We start from the raw sequence: 24,133 nt of genomic DNA, 5'->3' as shown, positions 1-24,133 counted from the left end.
TGCACACAGGCAAAGCTTCCCGGTGTATTACGCAGTGTCCACAATATATGTGGAGCTACTGTCAACACTTTTGCTTTTAACCCAGCTCTAGCATCACACATTGAAGGAGCACCATCCATACAAAATACCAACACACGCCTCCCACTTTATGCAGTGGGAATTTAAGAAGTAGTTAACATGTCAAACACTATAGATGTAGTTGCTCTGCCCTGAATTAGTTTACAAAATAAAGAATCCTCCAATATTTATTTTCCATGGCAGCACCTCACATAAGCAACAAAATGTTCGTGGCCTCACCCCACCGTAGGGCAAACTGACTGTTTCAAGCGCAATATCAATTCTGTACTGATATCAGAGGGCAGCGATGCAGCAGGAAATTGTGGTGTCAGATATAGGGATACTTAGCATTTCTCTGCTGCACGTCCCAAAAATTACCCGGTTTGTACAGCGAGAATTGTTAGCAGAATTATTTTCTCAGCATCTGTAAAAGGTTTTTGGCCAGATAATGTGGTAAGCAGCTTCCAAAGCAGTTGCATGTACTGAGGCCACATTTTTAAGTGCCTTTTTGCTTTTGTATGCCTTGCAGCTGCTGTACAAAGAAATCCCTGGTCTTTTTTGCTAAATCAGAATGTTTTGTTTCCAAATGCCACCTTAATTGTGTTGGCTTCAGGCTTGCTAATGTAGCGCAACAGACCACACACTGCAGCTTAACTTCTCCAGCAACTGTGACCCATGTGAACCCAAAGTCCAAATAAGAGAAATCTTATGCCTGTGTTTTTGCATTTCTTTTGTCTGTTTCCACCATCCTCCTGGTTTTTGTTTGAGATTCCTACCATCTTTGGGCACTAGAAAACGATCCGGTTCTGTGATATTTCTGCATTTTATCACCTGAACACAAAAAAGAGACAGATTTTTTCCAGCCGTTTTTGTATTGGCTTTAAAATGCAGAACTATCACATACTTGCCCCCACCCACCACCCCGACCCCACATCAACACACGTATCCTCCCCACACAGTTCAAAACTCACCTCCGCTTCCTGCAACAACTCTGCTGGGGATCACAGCGTCTGCCAGTCTCTGTGCACACTTGGGTGCAGCAGGGGTTTGTCAATTATGACAGTTCGATTTAGAAAGACCGCTCTGTGTGGTCACGGAGTTGTCTTTCTAAATCAAACCTCCCCCCGCTCCCAATCGGTACAGTGAAAAAGATCTTTTCACTTAGTACCAACGATCCATCTAAAAAAGGAGCCTGAATCTGAAAACATTGCAAACCCCCACTTTAGTGCATGTCAAGTTTTTTTTAGAAACCATTTCAAGTTTTCAAAAATTAAAAATGCCTCAAAAGATTTAAAATGGCAATCACAACACGCAAAGATTTAAAAACTAACTATGTAAAATGGCTGGGATTTTTTTTTCCTTTAAGTCCCCCCGCAAGATTGAAGAAACAATGGCAAACACCACATGCAAAGACTCAAAAGGAACCATCTGAAAAGCTGTGGAGGGGAAAAAAACTGCACAAAAATGGGTCAGAAATACTGGTTGGATTTAAAAAACACACACACATTGATACAAGTCTCAGAAGACTCCCTGTCCAGATCGCAAAGCTCCAGCTCATTTTTAAGTGTGGCCTGGACTAGGCCACAGATTGGCGGCGAAAACCACAACTGGATGCACGTTGCACAGGGCCGAAATAAACCCAGCACTTCTACTCAACCAATGGTAGATAGGGAAAAGAAATCCCAAGCCTGCGTGGCTGGGTCAAGTGCTTAACTGCATTTTCTTGCTGGGACACAGGTGGTTAGGTTGACACACCGGCGCTTGGAGCGATGCTGCTGCAATGAAAACAAAAAGTTAGTCATGGATACATGGGTCTACCAGGGATTTCAATATTAAGATTAGATAAGCAGGGGTTAAAACCGCTCTTGGGCGTTAGGCATCAGCTAGTAAGCAGGACCCAACGCTGGGAATCCAGGAGAGAGTACACAGTGCACTGTAAATGCAACTCCCACAGGCGGGAACTTTCAGTACCGCCCCAAACTGAAAATGAGAAAGGAATAGCCTCAAAATAGGTTTCAAATCCCAGATTGTGACTCTTCTGTACCTTTAAAATTACGCCATCACCCACAGCAAAAAAAACTGCTTTCCTACCGTCCACAAGTCCTACTACAGATGTCAGGATTTTTTAATGGTGCCACTGCTGCTGGAGACTTTGCTGTCCTAGATGGGATGATGGAGCCAATTTGTGTTACTGCAACTGAAAAAGTATAATAAAAAAAATATAGCAGATTGACTGAACCAATATTTGCACACTATGTCAGTCAGTGCACATCCCCCCCTTACGCACACAAAATGGACCTAGGGTGCAGGGTCCTACCAGGAAATCTACAAAGTTCCCGATAGGCCAGTCCACCCCAGCTGGCAGACTGAACAGAGTGCAATCGGAGTATATAGTGACTCATACTCAGTCACAGAGACAAAAAATGATAGAGCAAGAGAAAGTGCATCACCTTGTTATATGTTACCCTTTCTATTCCCTGCCTAGAATAGTTGAGAAGTCCAGCCTGCTGGCATTCCAATCATTCATCTGCATAGCTTACATAGAATCCAACAAGGTAGTGCTTAACGCACCGAGCAAACTTTTGGAAACATCGAGTAATAGCCATTTAGCTTGCACTGCAGTTCGGTGACACTGCTGAAGTAGCAGCAGACTATGCCAGACACGAGGGCACCTGGCTTCTCTGCAACATACGGTGCCCCATGCAGGCGAAGGCCTGACACCCACACTTTAAAATCAAACAGTGGTGCACACAAATTACTGTTGGTAATGCAGTGATTTAATACATTAAAGGATGCATAGACTCGCTCTATAGTAGATGGCTACCGGGGTAGCTCAGCAGGTTGACAGACCGTTTGAGACGTTATATATGCAAAATATATAATTATGCGTATTAATATATGGTTGTTGTGTCTTTTAATATGTTTAAGGTTGAACTTAACCAAAACAACAAAACTTGTAAGTGCTATAAAATGTGTTTTGACCAAGGCATGGGCTCGGCAATGGGTTGGGGCATTTCTGCCACTGTAGTGAAAACCAAAAGTTGCACCCATGAACCCAGTTTAATTTCCTAATAAACTGCTGTCAGCACAACGGAGGCATTTATTTGTGATTAACTAGTTTGATAGACATAACATCTTTATAAATATAACCCGTGATAAAACACAAAGCAAAAGGGCACACAAATTACACAGTATTGGTGTGGTGCTACGAAAAATAAAAACTCAAAGAAAACCAGTGAAAGCGAGTTTCAGCAGTATTTGAGTTTTGAAATTACTTTTTCTCCTATGAACGTGTAAAATGCATATTTGAACAACAATGTGTCCAGCATGTAGAATGCCTGCTTTCACCAGTAAACCCTCCCCGCCACAGTGATGTTCATGGCCCATTGATTCCTGTGGTGTCCCTTTCAGGCCAGAAGAAAACAAATGGGATGAGCAAACAGAGCCAGGAAATGCGCGAGTGACGGCTGGGGAAAGGAACACCGCAAAGATTAGGTCACCGAGCACTAAGCTTCCCTCTGCAAAGCTGCGGGCTTGGTAAAGCCTGGTCATGGCTGTGGCAGGCCGGGTCCCGAGATCCGGCCAGACATCTGATGCCGGATCTCAGACCCAGCCAGAGCCGTCCATAGACCAGAGGGGTGATGAGGCAGAAGGGCAGACAGTAATTGTTTAGTTAAAACAAATTCCTGGGTCTAAGTTCCCATCAGTAGCTCTCTAGCCCTGTGTGTGAATACCTCCTGCACCCATAGTGTGGTACAACCATCCCTGGTTGGCGATGGTGTTCCGCCTACAAAAGGTGTAGAGATCCTTGCCCTCAACTCTCGCACTACTTTCCTCAATCTAGGTGATTAGGTGCACATTTCATGGAGGTTGGTTTTCTTTTTAATATTACCGCCCCCAGTCTATGTGTCTTATAGTTAAAACTGCTTTGACCAAATGGTCAAAAACAATCAGTCAGTAAGTTAACTTCTACTGTTAGATAAAGTTAAAAAGATGTTTTAATTGCTGGAGCCCTCTTCTCAGGCGTATGTAGGGTCTCGGAGTTAGGGTCATCAGCCCTTCAACTCTTAAATTTGTCAACCGGTTTCAGCGGTACTAATAACTAGCCGCCTTCTTCAGGATGGAGTATCTTGCATTCTCGATAACAATGGGATTTCTTCAAAAGTCTCCACATCTTGAGGGTTGGAGAGATTCTTCGGGTTACCCATGGGTGTTCCGGCTTGTGTCCCGATCCCTGTAGGGTTACAAAAGTGGACAATAGGGGATAGTGAAACTACTGTCTATCTTGTGTTATAGACTTTAGGACATAGACAGGTAGTGGAAACCCATTGACTCCCACTGTCATTACCGAGGCAGAGGGGCAGCCAAAGCAGGGGGGGGGCGCAGGTGTTATATGATATCTGGGCCCCCCATGGCAGATTGCTGGAGCACAGCAATCTGCCAGGAGGGATCCGAATAGCATACAACACCAGCAGTGCATGCTTCCATCCCCGCTCGCCTCCTCTCCCCTGTGGCCCCCAAGGGCACAGGAGAGACCAGCATTCTAGTGATCATACCCCTGGCTCGCCTCATCTCCCCACGCGTTTGCCTTTAAGTGTCCACAGGGGGAGAGGGAAGCAGAGGGACTGGTAAAAGCCTGTAACGCTTGCTTCCCGGCACCCCTTCCAACTGCTGTGGGGGATGGGGGACTAAGCCGAGAAGCAGCATCCCTCACCAGAAAAGAAGACACTTGTGGCACCAGTAGGAAGCGACAACACAGCCTGGATGTACAATCCAAATGCAGGAAAGCCCACATCCAGGCTGCGTTTATTTCCTGTTTCATGGCCACACCCCATCACGTCGCACTGACTGAGCATGTGCATGGGGGAGGGGGGGGTGCGGTGGCTCGTCATGCACAGTTAGGTGAGGCAAAAAAAGTATTTCAGTGAGACAACGCAGGGAAATGAATACGTTCTCCCACCTAAAATAATTCTAGCCCCAATGCATGCCTATGGGGAAATTAATTTCTCCCGAATTCTCCCGTGAAATCTCCCTCCTAGGTGCCTCAGAATGTTGGCATGTATGTTGTGGTACAAACAGACTCTGGCCCGACTGGCCGGTACAGCTCAATCGTAAAGGCAGTAGTTACAAAAATTATGCCAAGGGAACTTCTTGCCTTCCTAGCATTGCAGAAAAAGAAGCAAGCATTCAGGAGCAGTAACAATGGGAAGGACATGGGGCTTAATTTCCAACTGGGTGAGCTCACTGCCGTTTGAACAGTGAAAGCCGTGTTGTACAGATAAGGTTGAAGAAACATGTCGTACAATCCGACTTGATAATGGCAGCGAATCTGCCCTGAAATTCCCTGGACGTGCATGGCACGAGCATACATCACTTCTGTTTGGGGGCGGGGGAGCCGGAGATGGGAATAATTCCAGCCACCAAGACACACAAAGATCCGCTGTTGCTGCAACCAAAATCAAAATAGGAAAAACAAACCCATCGGAACCTAAATATACCTGGCGTTTCGAAACACTAACGAGATGTGTTATATAAGCGCCTTAAAAATACATAATAACAAATAAATACCTGCTCGTACACGCCATGGAGCGCTCCTTCATCTGTGATTATCTACCATCCCGTAGGACAACGTGCTGACGTCGAGCCGATTTAACAGAAACACGTGTATAACGTCATGACGCTGTAAAGGCATTTTAGAAACTGTCGGCAAACTTTTAATCAAAGACGCTAGGCAATCGGGTCTCATACGGACTTTAAACGTGCGATTGATAATTAAAGCAATATAAGGCCTCCGTTTACGAAACACTCACTTCCTGATTCCAGGCAGTATCAGGTGAGTGCACGCGATCCAGCTGTCGTAGTGATGTTTATATGCATTTCTTTTAGTATCCACTAACTTAGACGTTCTCACCCCTTTGTTGTATTGGTAAGAGGGGCCCTTTGGCAACATCTGGAAATGCACTTTGAAGCTTTAATTCGTTGTATTGTACTTCACAAATGTTGAAATCGAACATTGTAAGTACGTGATTTTCTAAACATCCGGTTTTGAAATTACACATGGCAGCCTGTTGTTGACAGTATTGTAGACATAGTAGCTGCTCTGAAGCTCACGTACAGTAGTACAGTTTAGGGTCTGGAATGCGCACAGACGCAGTAACTGCTGTGCAGCTACTACACAGAGCGTGGCCTGGGGTAAGTGGCTATATTTTATTTTTATTTTTTACGTTTGTAGAGCGCACTGCAGCCCATAGACATCGAGGCTCTATTATATTGCGCCGGATAATGACTGCAGACGTGCCACTGTCTCTAGTTCCAATGTCTACTCTGAGAGTAATGATTCCCCAGGGCTAATGGCTGCAGATCCGGTACTTTCCCTAGGTCTAATTACCCTTCTGTTTATAACTGCAGGCACAGTGTCTGTTCTAGTTCTAATGGCTGAAGACACAGCAAAAACACCCCCGTGAATATCGGCAAGCACTACCTTATCTAGCGCTGATGGTAAAGGCCCATCACATCCTCTGGCTCTATTTATTTATTTTGGATTTATAAAGCGCCCAGCTGCCCGAGGGCATCGCTCTGTAGCTAATGTCTTCCGATATAGTACGTCGTACCTGCTCATCAGCTACATCAATACCTGCCTTCGGGCAAATAATTACAGACACAGTACCGGATCTGGGATACCGATGACAGTACCTCCTAATTCGTTACATATAACAGAATACCTGCCCTGGGCCTTATAACTACAAATACAACCCCTGCTCTGCACAGTACGTACTCTGGGGCTAACGATTCCAGTCACAGTATATGCTCTGCAACTAATGATATTTAACATAATACCTGCTCATGAGCAAAGCAGGGGTTTGCACAAACAGTAAAAAACCCAATGCACCCTTTTCTTCTCGTGTGTCCTTTTCCATTCCTAATTCACCTCTGACACTTTGAACCACACTCTCTGAAATGAACATGCAGCGTAAAGAAGTGATCAGTAGGGATAACCCATCGTGCTATGATTTTCAAAACGTGTTTGGTGTAACTGATGGGATGCTCATTCACTACACTTGCGCCAAAAAGGTGGTGAACGGTGCACAAAGGACATTTCAATGAGTGCATCAAAGTTGTGCACATCATTGAGGTGCTCTTTAACCACCGAATGCACAACTGCGCAAGGCAGAGGGAGGAAAGAGGTTTTTGGGCATTTGCAAGTCATTCCCTTTTTGTTTTTTAAAGAGGTGCACTTTTCAAAGCACAGGGGGGAAAAACATTTCCCTCTGCCTATTTGGAACAGGTGCGGGGGATGTAAAATGTATGGGTAGGTCACTTATGATCCCCTCACGCAATGAGTGAGTGAATGCAGTGTGGGAATAAGCGAGTGAATGTTGAGTCAAATAATGTGGGTGCGTTCGTGCTGGGCCAGGGAGCTGAATTTGGCCGGTGAGGGCAGCACAATAATAATGCACTTTTGAAAAAGGTATTTTATTGGTATTTGCAACAGTAAGGACAGATGTAACCCCCCTCCCCCCCGCCCATCCTTCACGCCCCCACCTTCTCCCCTCTTCCCCCTTGATCCCTACACATGTAACCAATAACGCACCCAGTGCCGCCCGCATCCCCCCCACCCCTGAGTCCATAAACGATGTAGATGTATCCTGGTCCCAAGTTTCTGTGAGTGGCTAGCTCTCTCGCCAGCCGTTGTATGGGCCCTTGCACCATTTGAGAACCCCCCCCCCCTCATAGTCTTTGTCTCCCCTAGAAACTTCAGCCATATCTCCTCCCAGCTTCCTGTGAAGGCGCCCTCCCCAAGAGGACCGAGTACTCACACCAGCCATCTCATTTTCCTCAGGATGCAGGACAGTGTCCCAGCCTGAAAGAAACCTTTAGTTATCCCCTTGAATAGAACAGGTAACCCACTTTCATGCCACAAAGTTCCAGATTTTACTAACCCATTCGTGTTCTGTGTGGGCAGCTTTTTGTTTCCATTTGTCTGCCACCACAAGCGTTGTTGCCATTATCAGGATGATGTATGTCTTGCTTTTGAGGGTAGATTTTCCAGAACCCCGCCCATTCCCAGGATGGCCATCCTTGTGTTGTCTGGCATCTGACCCCCAAAAAATACTATTCATTGCTGCATAGGTCATGTCCCAATAAGGCTTTAGGACTGGGCATTCCCACCAGATATGCTTCCACAATCCCAGTTCCCCACATCTCCTACAGCAGAGCGCTGATGCCGTTGGTTAGAATGTTTGTCGTTTTTCTGAAGTGAGATGCCATTGGACCATTATCTTAACCCACATCTTCTGAATCTGGATGCCCTGCAGGAGCTTGGGGCTATCTGCCCATAACGGATTACAAAATTCCCCCTTCAGCGGCTGCCCAATGGCAGTTTCCCACTGCTCTATATAGTGCCATGCCTGTCTACTTGCCCCTTCTGCTATAATCCCATGTAACCCTCCTACAAAATGCCTGTCCACGTGTGTATCGTTACGAACCGTTCAAAGGGCGTGAAATCCCTGGTGGTCGCTGACCTGACCATTGGGTTCGTAAGCCAGTGCCTCAATTAAGAGTAGTTATACCTCTCCCACTCATCCAGCTCGAAGTCCTGCTTTCACTGTGCAAACGATTTAATGTCCTGATCCGAGAACATAAGATGTGGAGAAGAGGTGGGCACCACGTTTTTCTTTTATGTGCTTTTTTTCTGCAAAACTTTTCTCACATGTTGTTGTGTTTTTTTATAAGTTTATATTTATACAGGGAGTCCCCAAGTTCAAAATAGCCCAATGACACCAGAGCTATATTTAATATTGCCAAAGCGAAAAACAGGGTGGAGGCCACCCCGTAAAGCATGGTGCTCACTCCTTGCTCCTAATTGGAGCTAAATTTGTTTGTTCGTGTTAAATCAAACACTTTATAATGTGTTCAAGCATTCTTTTCGTTCATTCACTTTTTGTTTGCTGAGAAAATATACATATATAACGCTCAAATATTTGGGAATGTTCTGAATGAATTTTGCAACTTCTCTGTGAGTTTTGTAAAACTGTTTTAATCACACATTCTTTTTAAGGCAAAAAAAGGGGACCCCTGCTCTTTTGTATCTGAGCTATTACCAATGCATTTCGGTGCTTAGCACCATCTTCAGGGCTATATTTTTACAATTCACAACATTCAATTTTAAATCACAACATTCAGTTTTAAATCAACATTACATGTACCAATAGACATTTCATATCAATAACATCAAATGTACATACCACCATTTTGAAACACATTGTGATTCGCGTTCCGGTTCGTAGTGAAACAAAAGAAAGAGAACGACAGTATTGTCAGTTTCCCCGTCTGGTGACTCAAATTAATGTAGACAACCCATGTTACTTTAAACCCTACATGAAGAGTTACCTTGGCCTTTGAGTTCAGTATCTTCTATGCCTGTATCATTACGAGTGAGGTGGGAATCTCCCTGCAACAATAGTAGTATGGATCACTAAGCGTGTGCCTATGTACTCTTCTTTCCCGTATTTACCATAATCCTGGTTGTCCTTACCTCTCAAGCTCATCTGGTCTGCTCCTCCGCTTCGAGTCGCTGCAAAACGAATGCACGCAATCTCTTGTTTTTTTTGGTTGCGATGGTGACCTGGGCGCCGTCCATAGGCCGGAAATGGCCGTCAGGGACGCGCCTCGCGCCCCGCTTCCCCATGGTAACGGGTAACCAAGAAGCTCACCAAGTACCCCTTTTTTAGAAAGAGGACAAAGAGAACAAGGAGGGGGAAGAGGAAAACAAAAGGAAGGACCGCAGACAAGACTCAAACAGAGAAAAGTCTAGTTTTGAACTTACCCTCGAGAAGACTAACAGCAGGAAATCAAAACATTACATAAGGGGTTTTTGTGCCTACTTACAGCAGTTCCCTCTTTGATACGCGGGTAGAACTTTTCAAACTAGTAAGAAAAATAAAGTTGAAAGTGTTCTTCAATGAACTGTAAGTATCGAAAATGAAACAAACAGAAGATGGATTCAGAGAATTCAGAGGTAAAAGCGGATTTATCCCACCTATTAATGTGCCATCAATTGAAATCTTTCAAAAACAGACCATCAAATACCTTGAAAAGATCAATTTTAAATCTAAAGGATATGGCGACATGAAACCTCACCAGTTGGAACTTATAAAGAAACTTTATGGAGATGAACAACTGACAATTAGGTCAGCAGACAAAGGAGGATAATTGGTGATATTAGACACAGTGAATTACAATGCTGAATGTAGAAGACAGTTAAGTGACCCCCAACACGTACGCAAGGTTAAATGCAGATCCAACCAGTGAGATCAAACATAATCTGGTGGAATTGCTAGCAAAGGCTGAAGATCTAAGATGGATAAACCATCATACCAGAAAATCTCTAAGAAATAATTTTCCAAAGATCCCACGTTTTTTACACATGCCAAAGGTGCATAAAGACCTGATAAACCCACCAGGTAGACCCATAGTCGCTAGCACAAACAGCATACTACAACCATTGGGAGTTTACATAGATTACTTCATGCAACCACTAATACAGAAAACGAGCACATATGTAAAAGATACGACACATTTTTTCAAGTACTTTAAAGACACAGTATGCTGCGAATAACATCCTTTTCATCATAGATTTAAAGAGCCTCTATACATCAATCCCGCACGACCAAGGGAGAGCGGCAATGGAATGGCTGTTGCTTCAAGAAGAGGAGATCCCAGCTCAGAAAGAATTCATTATGGCACTACTAGAATTTATAGGTGAGAACTCCTACTTTCAGTATGATGATGAGTTTTTCCTACAAACAGCTGGTGCCACCATCGCACCATCATATTCTAATGCATTCATCCACAAATTTGAGGTAGACCATGTTTTGAGACATGAAGGTTGGAAAGAAAAAATTGGACTTTGGATCCGATATATCAGCGATATTTTTGGTATCTGGAAGGACACAGAATAAGACCTACAAAGATTTCTACAATATCTGAATAGCATAGACCAACGTATTCAATTTACATTTGAATTCTCCAAAGAATCGATACATTTTCTGGATGTGAACATCAGTAGTAGTACTACTGGCTACAAAACCAATGTATACCAAAAACCAATGGACAGAAACAACATCTTAGACAAACTCAATTTCCATCAACCCAGTCTAATAAAAAACTTACCATACAGCCAAATGCTAAGAGTGAAAATAATTGTGAGTGACCCTAGAGACTATGAAGAAGCAATAGCGACACTGGGTGAATCGTGGCTATACTAAAACAGAGATTGAAGAAGCCGAGACAAGATTGGAGAGTCAAAAGAGAGAAGAACTACTAAATCCAAAACAGAAAATTGAGAAAACACCTCCTATGGTATTCGTATCAAAATACTCTAAACAAGGCAAACGGATTAAAAGTATAATAAAAAAGAACTGGAACGTGTTGGCATTGGATGAAAGATTTGAGCTGCTATTTAAAGAATTACCCACCTTTGCTTACCAGAGGAGCCAAAATCTTAAGGACAAACTAGTGAAAACTAGAAGCTTGAACATTAAAAAAGACACTATGAGGACTGGAGCACACCCCTGTTTAAATTGTAGTAATTGTGGATATGTACAAAGGGGGAGTATAGTCAACCATCCACACACTGGAGAAAAAATAAAACTCTTGTCACTTCCGAACATGTGCAACAAATAATATAATCTATTCCAGCAAATGCTCAAGATAAGATGGAATGAGCATCGTTCATGTATACAGAATCACAATAAAAACTCTGCAGTGGCACGACACTGGGACATAAAGAAGCATAATCTAGCGCAGATTAAATTCCAAATATTTGAAGTCATTAAGAAAAGAGATCCACACATGAATGTCCAACGAAGACTAGACCAGAGGGAATCCTTCTGGATTGATAAATTAGGAACATTATCTCCGAAAGGACTAAATGAGGAGATAGACTATGCTTGTTTTCTGTGAAGATGTTTTTGAAAATGCTGTTTAAAATGCTATTTGTCAATATGGCCCACAAGTATACTTTTAATGATTGAATTTTAAATCGGCAAACAAATTTTGGTGTATGCAGGATCATATCTATCCATATGTAAATTATACCATTGTTTTTGTAATCATTAAGGATGTACTATGAAAGGAATGGTAACATTGGGATATGCAGAACATGAAAGTTCATGTGCATATGGAGGGTGGCTTTAGAGTCACCACATAATGCTAATCGAGAGTAAATTGACATACGGGTTTCGTATTCCACACTTTGGGTTCTGTTATCATCTGGTATACAGTCGCACTGTACACATTGTAAGGGTCAGAATAGGGGAACCGAGCGCCCGATGTCCCCTCTACAGATACGGACAATCATGCAATTTAGCAATGAGTAATTGATTTCATTCTCACAATAATCTCTGTCCATCTCAGCTGCCCAGAAAATGCAGGCACGATTTAGGAACTGACATTTCCAGTAACGCTACATGATCGCACTGCGTGATTTGAAACGATATTGCAACATTAGGCAAACATAAGACCAACAGGGGTCCATTAGATATGAGACGCACTGTTACATAATTATTTTAGAAACGGCATGATGCGAAACCTTAACAATTAAGAATCTGCCCGAATGCTGATACGGGTGCCATGGTGATCACCCGTCCATTTCCGACCTATGGACAGCGCCCAGGTCACCATGGCAACCAATTAAAAACAAGAGATTGCGCACGTTCGTTTTGCAGTGACTCACAGCCATCCAGATGAGCTTGAGAGGTAAGGACAATCAGGACTATGGTAAATACGGGAAAGAATGGTACACAAGCACACGCTTGGTGATCCATACTATTATTGTTGCAGGGAGATTCCCACCTCACTCGTAATGATATAGGTGAAGAAGATACTGAACTCAAAGGCTAAAGTAACTCTTCATGTAGGGTTTAAAGTAACAGGGGTTGTCTAAATTAATTTGAGTCACCAGACAGGGAAACTGGCAATACTGTCATTCTTTCTTTTGTTTCACTGCGAACCGGTACGCCAATCGCAATGTGTTTCAAAATGGTGGTATGTATATTTGATGTTATTGATATGAAATGTCTATTGGTACATGTAATGTTGATTTACAACTGAATGTTGTGAATTGTAAAAATATAGCCCTGAAGATGGTGCTAAGCACCGAAATGCATTGGCAATAGCTCAGATACAAAAGAGCAGGAGTCCCCTTTTATTTCGCCTTGAAAAGAATGTGTGATTAAAACAGTTGTTTTGCAAAACTCAGAGATGTTTCGAAATTCATTCTGAACACTCCCAAATATTTGGGCGTTCTATATGTATTTTCAAACAAAAAGTGAATGTGAACGAAAAGAATGCTTGAATACATTATAAAGTGTTTGATTTAACACAAAGGAACGAATTTAGCTCCAATTAGGAGCGAGAACCAGGCTTTACGGCGTGGCCTCCACCCTGTTTTTCGGTCTGACCCGAGACCATAGTTTGCTGCACCTTGCCGCCTCCACACATTGAAGGTGCCTCTTTCCATACCCAGTGTGAACTGGGGATTCCTAAACATCGACGTCTGTGGGGAGGGGAGGGTGGTCAAGTTCACCCCCCGCACCAGCTCATACCGCTAGGGCCCCTATCCTGCTATGGTACATGTTTGCATGTCTATCCCTCTTGGGTCGCCACAAGACCTCGTCCAGCGGCGAGCTCACCACTACTTTGTCCATTCAACACCCAGAACTTCCCGCAGTCGCCCCTGAACCAATCCCGGCTCACTCTGATTTGAGCCGCAAGGAAGCCCTCCCTTCTGGGAGACATTAGCATCTGCATAGCTACCTTGGTTTTCTTGCGGTTCCAGATAAAATACCCCACATGTTTTGAATGGTCCTGAAGTAACCTTGGGGAACCCTCGCTGGCAGGGCCGTGAAATAGTACAGGTTTGTCAAAATCTCAATTTTTAAGGGCATTTATCCTCCGCATCCAGGATATGGATAAGGGCACCCATTCCGTCCGCAGGTGGTGCAGCTTTTACGCTAAAGGCGTGTAGTTGGCATGATAAAGGGCACCCCGAGAACCAGCAATCTGGACTCCCAAATATCTAATGCTGGTTTCTGCCCATCTATAGGGTACTATACCCCGCAATTCCTGAACGTTTTCTGAGGGCTTTTCTGAGGGGGCTGTCAAGTTTAATAACTCTGACTTGTGGGCATTTATTTTTAACCCTGCCACCTCCTCAAATAAAAGTTCCTCTAAGATCCCTGCAAATGAGGTTTCTTGTTCTCTGACCAACAGGAGCATGTCATCAGCAAACGCTGCGACTCTAAACTCCTCCCCGCCAAGGGAATCCCCCTAATATTCGGGGAGGCCCTAATTCTGGCCAAGAGTGGCTCCAGGTGGATGAGGCATCAGAGCATGGAGAGCAGGCAACCGTGCTTAGTGCCTCGTCAGACCGTGATCTATGGGAAAGTTGCCTGTTGATTGCCAGGTGCAAAGAGGGAGTTCGGTAGTTGGCTCTTACGATTGAAAGGAATTTAGAACCAAATCCCATAACCTCCATGGTATGGAAGATGAATGGCCATTCGACCTGGTTGAATGCCTTCTCAGCATCCAACGCTAGTATAAGTGCAGGGGTTCTAGATTTATTTACTTTTTCAATCCGATGACCGACCCACCAAATGTTATCCAAGGTCTGCCTATGTGTAGTCAATCCTGTCTGGTTGGGATCAAACAGTTTGGGGAGGAGCTTATCCAGGCGTGACGCCAGAACCGCTTAGTGACATCCTTACCCGGCTTTTGGAGCAGCACATCCTTGGCTTCTTCCATTGTCGAGGTGATGCACCCTGGCCTCCCTACCCCCTCAAAAAAGTTGAAGAGCTGGACTAAGCGCAGTATCAGTGCCTCTCTAAAGGTTTTGTAGCAGGACTCTCGAAAGCTGCCCGCGCCTGGATTCTTTCCTGATGGCAAGGCAGCTATAGCCGCCCTTACTACTTTGGGAGTAATGTCTCCCTCAAGTTCTTCCCATTCTTGAGGCGGGATCTTAGGGAGAGGGCACCGGGACAGGTATTCCATTTGGGCTCCCTCTGTGTAGAAGACCTGATTCTGTGAAGACCGAAATGATTTCCTGTAGAGCAGTGCTTTCTTGCCCCTCCACCTTTATTTTAAGGATTGTCCTTGATGCTTCTTTTTTCCTAATCGACCTCGCTGACAGGCGATCTGCCTTAGTGGTTTTGACATAATACCTCTTTTGGAGGTAGAGCAATGAACACTCTGCAGCTCTAGTCTGCAAAACATCTTATTGGCCCCTAATCAGCTGATATTCCATTTGCAGCATACTCGCAGCGTTTTATTTTGTTGCCATTTGACCCATTATTTGTTTGTTTAGCTTCCAGTTCCTCCTGTAAGAGTCCTAGTTTTTTGTCCCTCTGGCACTTCATCACGATGAGCTCCCCCCTTAATGTAGCCTTAAACACGTTCGACACTGCCTGGTCCTTTACACCCTCTGTTGCGTTAAGTGCAAAGTAATCCAATATTTTATTCTTTATGTCCTCACATAGGACTCCATCCTTCAGCATGTGGCTAGGGAACTTGCACCTCGATAGGCCTGGTTTGTTCTGCCCCATATTTAAGGTAATCGCTATGTGTGCATTGTCTGACGGGGCAATCACCCCTAGCTCTACCCCACGACACTACCCAATAGTGACCTAAAAATCCATGAGTAATCTATCCATGAGAAGGATCTATGAATGCAGGAATATGTGTAGCCCCCCTCCGTTCCCTCCATTGATCTACCAATGCCAATTGGGCCATGTGTTGTGGAACACCCTTGCGCTCCTGTCTTCTCTTGGATCCCAGGCCAGATTAAAGTCATCTACCAATATTATCTGCTCTTTGTCAAACGTCTCCAATTTGGTCGGTGTCCCCCCGCAAGAACCCATCTTGCCCCGTATTGGGGGTGTAGATTGCTGCCACTGTATATGTCCCCCTCTCCCATTGGAAGGATGGCGCCAGATACCCTCTGTGTCCCCCTCTGTAGCTATGACCTGGAAGCCTGGGATGTCCCAAATGGCGATTACACCCCCCAACCCCGTCTTCCCAGGGGCGTTCGATTGGAACAGATGCAGTACCCTTTGAATTTTATGCCTGTCTCACCTGCAAACGTGCGTCTCTTGGAGTGCTACAATTCCCACAACTTCCCCTGCCCCAAGAATTGTTCCACATTCCTTCTCTTAACCAGGGAATTAAGACCCCCTGACGTTTAGGGCGGTCACCTGAAGCACTTCTCCCTTTCCCATGGTCTTCTTACCGCGTGGCTCGCGCTAGTGAGTGGCTGCCGTTGGATCCTCCCCAAATCCCCTTCACCCTCCCACCCCCATCTTGGCAGGCTACACCAGCCTCTAGTTTCCCCCGACCCATCATGTCTGTAATTGAGCCCTTGTAACAACCCATAGTAAACCTGTGCAGGTCCCCCTAGACCCATGTAGATGAACCAAGACATCCTGACCACCCACCTCTCCCCTGGTTCCTTTCCCCTAACTATCTCCCTCAGGCGGACTACAACATTCCTTCCTGTAACCTCCCCTTTTCCATCAGCGTGGCACTCCAGTGTTGATGGGCGTGTTGGCACCTTCCACTCTGCGCGGGGGGGGGGGTAAAGCAGACCCCTTGGGCGCTGTTTAATTTAGCCCCTTGTCGAAAAACTAAGTCCACTCACATTTACCTATTGACCGGTACTCTTGCCAGTCTTTGTTCTTGCCTTGGTGACCCTTCGTCCTCAATCTTCAATACCCTCGTACCTTCCTTGCAGGTGGTTACCCAATGCTGTTTCCCCTCCGAATCGGACAGTAGTCCAAAGGGAAAAGTCAATTTATAGCATATGTCTGCTCGCATTAGGGCGCACACCACTGGGTCCACAAAGGTGGTCTGGGCTAGGTCCTGGAATAGCTGAAGTTCCGAGCCATTATAGCTGATTGATCTGGCCCTCCTGACAGCCCCTTCTCCTTCTGCCTGTACTCGTGTAAGCCCACCACTATAGGCTCTCCCCTCTCTGGCCCTACTCTGTGTATGCGTTCCAGCTTTATCCCCGACCAGTCTTCCACCTCCAGCAGGTCGGCGAACACTTACTGCGCCATTGTGCGTAGATTCTTGCCCGCCACCGCCTCAGCAATGCACTTTATTTTTAAGTTATATCTTCTCGAGCGGTTTTCAAGGTCTTCGCTATGGGTCTCGAGGTTCTGCGTGACCCTTGCTAATTGCTCTACCATCTCGTCGATCTTACTTGTGTCCCCTGCGACCTCTTGTATGGTGCTCTCTGCTGCATCAGTCCGCTCCTCTAGTTCCGTTATGTTCCCCTTTCACCTTTTGCAACGATTGGGACAGTTCCACTCGCATCATGCTCAACTGTGACTGAATGGTGTTCGCTATCTTGTCCACAAAATCCTGAAGGCATTGGCAAAGGACCTCCTGGGTGACCATTTAATCTTTTGTAGTGCCTACCAGCGCTCCCAAATCCTCTCCATACCGGGGCCCCTGGTCTCCCCCAGCCAGTACCTCGATGTCTCTGCGCCAGAGTCTCTGCAGATTGCCCTCCTGTGGTTTCTTCAGACTAGGGGGTAGCTTGCATGCTCTTCCCCTTGTTAGTGCGCAGGCAGGTCTGATGGGGGGGGGGGTGGAAGGGCGAAGCACTTCCTCCGCCTCTTCTACCTGATATTGTTTTGCATCCTTAGGACCTCCTCTAGCCATTTTTTCAGGGTGTTGGAACCTCTGCCGCATTGTGGGTCTGCCCTTGACTGTGTAGGGGGGTTGGAACTTCCCTCTAACGGTGCGCAGGTGAGCCACTGTTTGTCCTTCTCTAGTTTCAAATGACCCTCTTCCTGGCCTTGGTACCAGGATCACTCTGCCCTGAACCCAACCAAATGGTCTCTCCCTTATTCTTCCTTGCCCACCACGGATGTAGATGGAATCTTTAGCCCTCTATTCGGCCTCAGGATTGTCCCGGGGAGGCTATGGCCCCACCAGTCACTTTCCCCTACGTGTGGTCTGGATGGGGGTGGATTGGCTGAGGCACTGTATGCAGCTCCAAAATGTACCTCAACACTACAGGGCCTCTCCTGCTCTTCTCTGCAAAGTGCTGGCTTCAAAGCTTGGGCAGGGGCCCTCCCGCCACGTTCCCCCACTCCTCACCGTCGCTCTTCTCAAAGCTGGTGATCACTACCTGCTGATCACTTCCTGCACTGGCCAGCCTCTTCCTGCTTGCACCCTTTCCTTGGGCCAGGGCACACACTGACCTGTGATGGTTCTCCCCCAAGAGGAGGGTGGGTGAGAGAGGGGTAAGGGGGGGGGGGTAATCCAGCCCCTCAAGGTCGCTGTCTTCCTGCCTCTTGACTTTCGCTCTGCATCCCCTCCGGGTGCTCTTCTCTGCTGTGCAGCTCTCAGCAGTGGGCTACGGATATGGCCCCTCAGGATCCTCCTGATCTCTGGTGCAGGGGCAGCTTGGTCCAGCCTCTATCTTCCCACTGGTACTCGCCAGCAGGGGAGCCCCTGCTTCACGAATCCAGCCCAGTGGGCCTCCAATATCGCAGGCAGCTCCTTCTTGATGGGATCCCCCTGCCGTCCAACAGCGGATGCTTTCCGCCACCCCGCCTCGCATCCGCACTGGATCCTCCGCCGCCCTGGGTCTCCCTGAGTGTTTCTTCTTGCTCGCTGTCTATGAGCATGTCTCTCAGCTTGGCCTGCACCAGCCACGGGCACAGTGCCCCTCAGACACTGGAGACGAAGGCCGCACACCCGCCTCTCCCAAAGTCCCCCAGTGATCCGAGCTGTTGCACACCACCACCGCAGCCTACATTGATAAATCCCTGCCTGGGGAAGGCTCTTTTAATCTATCTTTATTGTCTTTGGCCCCTTGGGGTGAGAGCCCCATCATCACACTGCTCTTCCCCCGGCAGCAATCTTGGAATCCCAATCACGATGCACTTTTTAATGGGTATACATCGTAGATGCCAGTGCAAAATGCAGTTTTTTGTTTCCTTTTTATAGAAAGGATGATATGTTCGTTTATGTGGCTGCAATGGCATTTTGGGGCACCCAGTCTAGTCATTCTTTGCTGTGGCATGACGTTTATTTTACTGGGATTCTATGACAAAGCAAGCATGATGAGTGTTATTATGTGTCTAGACTGGCATTTAGGGCAGCCAGTCAAGCCATTTCTTACTGTGGCGTGGCTTTTTTCACTGGGTATCCAGGGTAAAGCAAACATGATGAGAATTTTTACGCATCTAGACTCGCCTGCATTGTGCAGCCAGTTTGGACATGTTTTCTTGCTGTGACAAGGCATTTTAAAAGGCAAAGCCAACAGGAGTGTGGGGCAGAGCCATGGTGGGCATGTTTTCTTAAAGTATCATTACTGGCATTAGGTTATGTTAAGTTGATTTGTACCGCATCACTACCAAGCAGGTGCAGGCTCCAGGTGCTTGCGTGGCTAAGCAAAAATGTGGGGTGAGGGGGTTAGTGGGGAAAAGGGTGAGAGGATGGGTTCAGAACTCTTTTCCTCTCACTTTCATCTACCCCTATTCTTCTATGTGTGAAGTTGGATCAATACTCCAACCTCCTCAAGAAATACTGTGACTAGGAAGAGTGAAGGAAATATAAAGGTAACCTCCCTGAGAGACACTGAGATGAGGAAGATGTGCAGAGCAAAGCAGAATGCCCCCACAGAACCAACATGAACGGTCTAGACAACATGGAACAAGTAAGACCAGCCCGGAGGAAATGGGGGCTGATGTTTGTTAGACCCTCACAGGAGGAGCCGCAAGCCTGGAAGACGTTCAGAATTGAGCAGAGTGGAGATCGCTGAACGGAACACTAGAGAGCTGGAGGAATGGAAGCCAGGTGGAAGCAAACCACCGAACCTTGCGGTCATGGGGAGAGCCTCCAGGCACCCTTCCTTCACCGCTGCAAAGCCGCAGCAGCCAGAGAGGACCTCGCGAGAGAGAGTGGGAATACGGGAGACCGAACGGGCTGCAGGGGCACTCTGTACGGTTAGAGAGTACCCAATAACGAACCCAGAGGTACCAGGGACGTTTGGGGCAGCGGCAAGAGCGCGGCCACCCAAGAACCGGAGACTGGCACCCATGTATGAATAGAAACTGGCTTAATTAAATGGAACCAAGAGAATATGTGGCCGGTTAGTGAACCAGGTATATCAGCTGCAACCTACAAGGAAACAAGAAGGGTCTGGGACCCACCACCAAGATATAAATGTGTGAACTGTCAATTTATTAGACCGCTTATGCATGCTGATAAGGCGCTAGTGACCCCCGATCTACTGAGGATAGTGATATAAAGAAGCTGTAAACCAAAGCCGGGTATGGGGAACCTTGTATCTAGATTTTGTGCAATTTGGCATCGGGACCTTGTACTAGCCATTGATACCAGCCAGGCATGTAGCCGGAATGGGGATTATGAGTGCCAGGTTGTATTTACAACTAGCTGCCAAAATCGACATTGATACGCTTGGATTACTTTCCTGGTGTGACATTTCTGTATGTAGAACAATTCAGGACAGGGGTGTCTCCACTCCCCTTGATTTCATTTATTTCTAGATAAGAAATGAGTTGCAGGCACGACTCCTCTCCTTCCCAGACGAACCACCCATTTGCTCTTTATTACATAATATAAAGGCTTAGAGCGAAGGTTGTCCCGTCGCCCAAATATACAAGTGCTTAATGTCCGAAAATCTCATGGGGGTGGGATGCTCCCAGATAGCAATGGGAGGGGGGCGGGGTAGAATGCTTAGGGAGGACATTCAGGGGGAAGACTGGAAATATATTTTGCACCAAAAAGGGTCTCCTTGAATACTAGACTCAAGCCAATACATTTCAACTCCATACATCGAACGTACTACACCCCAGCCAAACTACAGGGGTATTGACCCGGAACGTCAGATGAGTGTGCACGATGTCTGGTCAGTGTTGAATGAAGGCGGAGGCAGCAAATTATTAATAAAGATGATTTATTAAGTATAAGTCATGTAACAGCAGGCACTGCTTTCCTGGCCGCTCTCTCAACTGTAACTCAACCCATTCCAGAACTCCCACACCAAAGTAAACATTCATAGAACCGAAGCCCCTGACCTCATAATGTAAGTCAGAGATTCTTAATAAACAGATTAGCAAAACATGAACTGCAAGATAATAGACATGAAAGTATATACCACAGTATGAGCATTTATACCAAGATATGCAATATGAATATGACAAACAGTAAATCTTCTAAACCTAACAGTCAGCTCTGCACAATTTTATGTACCTAGCCTGGGTATGCCCGCCCATAGCTACGTTCTGGGGAGAAGTTCTAGCAAAGGTCTCTCTCATTGTGAGAGTACAGGTGGGGCGAGGAGGGTGGACCCACTGGTGGCCCTGCTGGGATGTACAAGAATGCAATCGGACTGCTTCTGGCACAGGCTTGCAGAAGGGTGGCCCTCGCTTGGTGGAAAGGCCTAGAGGCCTAGTTGATGACAAGGCTAGAAGACGTGGCCTACTCTTATGACCTTGAAACAGCGTTTATATGCACTATACTGCTTCATGCCCGCCCCGAATGTCTGGGGGCCATCTATGCAATATTTTCTGTCCAACCCGGACCGATCGACTGATGGGGCATGCTGTTTGACTGTCCTCTATATGGTATATCTGATTCCGATGGTTTACTCTGTTGAGTCAATTATGATATACTTTGTGGTTTCTTTGGATGCTCCAATGTTGTTACTTTTTGTTATCTGTTTCTGTAAAAGCAATACAGTATAAAAAAGTATATTGGTTGCATCTGGACAGTGTGGGCTTGACTGTTTTCTGGTTGGATAATGTGCTTCGCATCATATAGGATTAAAGGACGTAGGCTTAAACCTGCTTTGGGTTCAGATTTTTGTAATGTCCTGGGTATGTATGAGGAGCCCTTCCCTTCTCTGCAAGCGCTGTATCCATTGCCTGCTGTACCCTGGGCCCTTTAACTTACCTAGCATCTGAATTACAAATCGGAAAACACTATGGTAAGCCTGGGAAGCAGTCTGGAGCATTTGGAACTTTTTCTTCACATAGAAATTGCAACTTTATATCACCTTCAACGTTAACTGGAGTTGAGAATGGGCTGTTTGTTTATTTTTCCTTTGTGTGAAACGTGAGTCTGTTTTAGATTGCAGCATGTGACTTCTGTATTCTATGGAAGCATGAATCATGGTTGAAAAGATTTCTATTTGCATTGGGGCAGAAGAAAGACATTTACTTCCCTGCTCACTAGGGACTCCGAATTTTTTCCCATCCGGGCCTGGTCAATGCTTTATTTCTTACGTTGGTGGATTTGAGTGTATGGAGGGAACCTTTGGCTGTATACTATAGCGGTTTCTTCTCCTTGTTCCCACTGGGTATCGGGGACTGGGGCTCTGTCGCCAGCCCACACAAGATAATAATAAAAACATTACTTCTTCCAAATGTGGAACAACATGAATTGCAACCATTATACAGTGGTGTAAGCAAGTGGTTGCTTCCTACCTTGTGTGCTTGTGTCTACTTTCTTCTTCTTCCTTGCCCTCCTCCCTCCTCGACAAAAGTGCAAACTGTCTTGGAATAATCTGGATGCTACTTTGTCGCTTAGAAACATTGCCACGTGCGTCTTTGGATTCTTTGTGAAAGGATGCCTGGGGTTGATTTCACATTGGCTTTTGTCTGACTTTCCTGACTAACTTATTTGTCCCACCAGCTCCTAGGGATCTTGCACTGTTGCAATTTTTCTTGGACTGTGGAAATAGAGAATGCTGTGTAGTTTTAATGGTACATATTGCAATAGGAATAGCATAATGTGCTTAAGTACAGGTTTATTGAAAACTTGGAACATCCATGTGTTGAGACCAGCCTTTATACCCACAGGTACTAATTTGATGACTTTCCTTCAAGGGATGGTACTACTCCTTGTCTAAGAGTTTGACATGGATCTCTGCAATGAGCTATTCAACTTTTTCATCATAGTCAAATGCAGCTGGTAATAATTCATATCTTCTATTGCCCACATTACACAGGAAATCACTTTGTAATTGTGAAGTATAAATGATCTCGAACACACCTAATCTCATATGCCAAGTGCTGGTTTTGGAAATGTGCTTTGGAGCTGAATTTGTTAAATTTCCTCCATCTTATCTCACGGTCTCTCATAAAGAAAGCCTTTTGCCACAACAGTCCATCCACCTCCCAAAGCGCTATCCACTCTGAGACTGCAGGTGCTGGCCCTGATTGGTCCATGAGTTGTGAAAAGCCCACCCTGAAAGCCGCTCGTAAAAAAGTGTTTTGGGGGATGACTGTTGCATGTCCTCTTTTAGTCCCAGTGGTGTGGCTTTGAAGGAACCTGCCTTTCATCTACAAAGAAAGCCCTTTCTACCATTGAGCCTGCCTACTTCCCATAGAGCCATCTTCCCTGAGACTGCAAATGAAGGCCCTTGATTGGTCCATGACTTGTCACATGACCAGCACTCGCTACAGTGAATAACATGCTAGTCAGGGAGTACATCACAGTGGATTGGTGAAGGGAGGCTGGCAAAAGTACAACACCACATAATCCCTTGCCACAACCATAGTTCCAGTAGGCATGGCAACGCTTAACACTTTACTTGACACCCTAATTCCAGATTGGTCCTGCTCCCGAACGGAGACCAGCGATGCCTCAATTCTCAGCCTCTTTTCAAGGCCTAACACTCCTTGTAATTTCTCTGAAATGTAGTAAGATTCTCAGAGCAATTCTGCTTTGATCGGCACATGGAAATGTTCTTGTATGTTGCAACCCATGATCTCTTTATCAATATGCCCTTATAGTACACATCTTTTCATACAGCACTGTTAAATGTGTGCTTACCAGTGGCGTAATACAAAATGAGGACGCCCCCCTGCAAACCCTGCTGAGGGCACCCCCCAACCATCTCGAAGTGTATCCTGCGGCACAGACTCTCAGGCCACCACTAATGCTTAAAGGATTGTGGTTGCTGCAGCAGCGTGATGTAAACTTCACTAGTTGATGTAAGGTTTTTAATGAAATCTTAAAGCTAACCTAGACATGA

General features: G+C 45.8%; 1 protein-coding gene and 1 long non-coding RNA gene across 4 annotated transcripts in view; one reads left to right on the top strand and one right to left on the bottom strand.

Annotated features, from left to right (window-relative positions):
* Positions 1-998: 998 nt before the first annotated feature.
* LOC138472614 (uncharacterized) lies at positions 999-5,687 on the bottom strand. Of its 2 annotated transcripts, none has more exons than XR_011268649.1 (3): positions 5,626-5,687; positions 2,149-2,254; positions 999-1,832 (listed from the first exon to the last, which is right to left on the bottom strand). It is a non-coding gene; the product is annotated as an uncharacterized lncRNA (long non-coding RNA). The 2 variants fall into 2 exon arrangements; XR_011268648.1 differs by having other exon boundaries at positions 999-1,829.
* A 130-nt stretch (positions 5,688-5,817) lies between these two features.
* The window catches only part of ZBTB40 (zinc finger and BTB domain containing 40), a 948,694-nt gene continuing 930,378 nt past the window's right edge, over positions 5,818-24,133 (top strand). Inside the window, exon 1 of one of the 2 annotated variants that reach the window (XM_069610881.1) lies at positions 5,818-5,890. The gene's annotated coding sequence lies outside the window, so the exon portion shown is untranslated. Of the gene's footprint in view, positions 5,891-5,942; positions 6,250-24,133 lie in introns of those variants that run through there. The other variant, XM_069610880.1, reaches the window with a different exon arrangement.

The sequence above is a fragment of the Ambystoma mexicanum genome, chromosome 8 (assembly GCF_040938575.1).
Source record: "Ambystoma mexicanum isolate Mex_15411 chromosome 8, UKY_AmexF1_1, whole genome shotgun sequence".
In the NCBI taxonomy this organism is placed as follows: Eukaryota; Metazoa; Chordata; class Amphibia; order Caudata; family Ambystomatidae; genus Ambystoma; species Ambystoma mexicanum.
The sequence above is the reverse complement of the archived record's forward strand: the minus strand, read 5'-3'. Positions and strand labels throughout refer to the sequence as shown.